At 57.9% G+C, this 2,951-nt stretch overlaps 1 protein-coding gene across 1 annotated transcript in view; it reads right to left on the bottom strand.

The window, feature by feature from the left end:
* ATP10A (ATPase phospholipid transporting 10A (putative)) overlaps positions 1–2,951 on the bottom strand; it is a gene marked incomplete at its 5' end in the record, with an annotated part of 71,402 nt that overhangs the window by 61,536 nt on the left and 6,915 nt on the right. The gene's annotated exons all lie outside the window — the stretch shown is intronic.

The raw sequence follows: 2,951 nt of genomic DNA, 5'->3' as shown, positions 1-2,951 counted from the left end.
AAGAGGCGCGAGCATCTGCCGTGGCTGAAGCCTGGCCTGGCGGAATGACAATGACAGTATGGAATGCTGCCGCCTCGGTTTCCACCAGCTGGTGGCGAGGAGCGAGCCGCGCGCAATAAAAACCAGACGTTTAACGGAGCCGCGTTGTCTTAGGAAGCCGGGAACGCCACTCGTATGTGGGGACTGCCACGGAGCGGGAACGCCGGTGGCCCTGGTTCATCTGCGGGAGACGCTCTGAAACGAGTCACTCGATTCGTGCCTGCAAGCGGCTTGTTTGCTCAGAGACAGAGCCGAGGGCGTCCCAAGAGGAGCCACCGTCCCCTCCCGATGACGCCTCGTCCTGGAGCCTCCGCCTGCTCTGACTTTTATGAGTCAACAGGTTTCCTGAGCCGCTGTCCTGAGTGTGACTGAGACAGACAGGGGACGGCTTTGTGACTACGGTGAAGATGGGCTCCCCCCTCGGGAGAGGCCTCGGGAGAGGCTCTGTGTCTGTGCCCGGCAGAGGGACACGGGCGCGCCCTCTGAGCGAGCACAGGGCGCCCCCCGCCCGTCACCCCATCTGGAGAACCGTAGCCGCTGGTGAGGCCCAGGGCCTGGGCGCCAGACCCGCGAGGAGCCGGGGTCCCAGGTGCGATGCCCCCGAGCACCCGCACGCTCACCTCCAGCACGGCTGACGCGTCTGCAGGGAAGAGTCCCAAGGCCACACGCATTCCGAGGAAGGACAGAACTTGGAGCCAGAACTGCACTCTGCTGAACCTGACGCTTCCCCGCTATTCCAAGTTCACGAAAACAAGGGTTGGAACGGAGGAGCAGCCAGAGTTTAAACCCAGTCGGGGACTCGGCTCAAAGTCTAGAGGCAGTGGGGGCCTCCTTCGGCGTCGTTACCCCCCAGGTACTCGACCCCTCTGGGGACAGAAGCTTCTGGACAGCCCCGGGGTGCGGGGGAGCAGGAGGAGGACAGGGCCACCCTCCTGTCTGCTGACACCAGGGCCCTTTCTAAGGAAGCTGCAGGGGCCCTGGAAGAGGCAAAGCTGAAAAAGTGGGGTGCCCCGGCTGACGTGACGTCTGCGCAGCACCGCGGACCGCCGGGGCGGCTGCACCCCGGGCTCCTCCGCAGGAGGCCGCCTGGATTCTTGTTTTTTTCTCACTGTTTTTGTAGCGGCCGAAAAGCAACACGGAGAACGGGGAAGATACCGTGAAATAGGTCAATGGATTCAACTCATGCGATGATTCAAAAAAGCAAGTCGGGACCGAATCCAACTGGGTTTGTAACACACGCCGCGACTCCGCGTCCTCACCGAGCGCTCCACCTTCACCCTGTCCCCGCAGCGCTTTCCTAGCGAGGTGCATTTCTAAGACGATACCCGCGCCATCCATGGGTGCCCCGGAGCATTCGGGGGTCGCGAACTTAGCAATGGGGGCCACCGGCTGTTTTCAGGATTTCAAAAGGCTTTTCAAAAACTGTCCATTAACCCACGATAAAACCACACAGGCCAAATGACACTTAAGTTCTTCGGGTTAAGCTGGAACTAAGTCTACTTCCTTGTAACGAACATCGTTAAGAAACACTGTGACCGAAAGATCTTGCTAGCGACGGTGGTAACAGCAGTGGTGACAGTCGCCAGTGTGAGTCGCGGACTGTTTCGGACACTCACTTGCCTGCCCGGCGTCGTTCTGCCTTTTCGTGCACTATCCCCATCCCTACGGGCTGCTACCCTGCCTCCTGCTTAAAGGGGGTGCAGCCCGCCCAGCACCTAACTGCTCGCCAGGGTCCAGCCTCACAGAGGGGCTTAGTTCTCTCTGATGGATTTAAACCGAACAAAAAAATTCACTATTACCTAACAAAAACAGTTTGGTAAGCAAAGTATTTCAAAACACAGTATCCCAGAGGGTATGGGGTGGGGGGAGGGTGGGGGGAGCACACAAACTGTACTCTGGGAAAACCAAGCTGAGAGCATTCTAGAAAAGCAGCAACTGAAATAGCCTCTCCCCGTTCCCTGTGAGTTCTTTTAACGCACTATATATAGCAAGGAAAGCCTTGAACAAATAAGTACATTGGGCCTTGGGGACAGGGCAGTTCGTTATGGGGTGGCACTACCTCGCCAAGGCAAGGGTATCGCACAGCATTCGGCCGCCCGGCCCAGGAGCTCCCAGTACCAGGAGACTGTGGTCACTGTGATGACTGAGTGCCACACCTGGAGGCAGTCCTGTCCCCATCAGAGACGCCGGACCCTCCCAGGGGACATGCAGCCCTCAGAGCTGATGACCTCCGTGATGAATGCCCATCAGGCGAGGGCCCAGAGAGACCACAGGGAGAAAAGTAGGATTTGTGTTTTGACCTCAGCTGCTCCCATCACCCTCCGCGGCCCTGCAGGACCCGTGAAAACCGGCTGACCGACGCCGGCGGTGGGGGCAGAGAGGGCTGTGAGCTACGAGGTCCTCGCACAGTCCCGGCCCCAGAGCAGAGCCGCTAGTGGCCACCCTGGGTCTCGTCCTGCGGGAGGAGCCCCGCATCCACTGAGGCAGACGGGGCGTGTGCTTGGGGGTGACTGCCGTCTTCTCCTATCTGGAATTAGAGGCAATTCTGTAAATCCACATAAATCTGTGTCGACGGACTTAGAACGCACGAGCGGGCGATCTGTACGTCAGCGGTGCCCAGGAGGAGGGCGGAGCACAGTGTGTTGGAGAAAGTTCTATACACCGTGAAAACTGTTAGCGGTAACCTGAACTAGACGGTTTTCAACAAAGATGCTATTTGTAATCCCCAGGGCGCCATTGGAAACATCACTAAAAACATACACATAGGAAAAGAAACACGGAATTAAAGCGGCACAGCAGGAAATATTTAAAGACGGCAATAAGGGAGGACCACAGAACAGAAACACGTGAGACGTGCAGAAAACAAACGGGCAGACATACACCCCACCCTATCGGTCTTGGCGTTAAATGTT

The sequence above is a fragment of the Pteropus vampyrus genome, unplaced genomic scaffold, assembly GCF_000151845.1.
Source record: "Pteropus vampyrus isolate Shadow unplaced genomic scaffold, Pvam_2.0 Scaffold427, whole genome shotgun sequence".
Classification (NCBI taxonomy): Eukaryota; Metazoa; Chordata; class Mammalia; order Chiroptera; family Pteropodidae; genus Pteropus; species Pteropus vampyrus.
The sequence above is the reverse complement of the archived record's forward strand: the minus strand, read 5'-3'. Positions and strand labels throughout refer to the sequence as shown.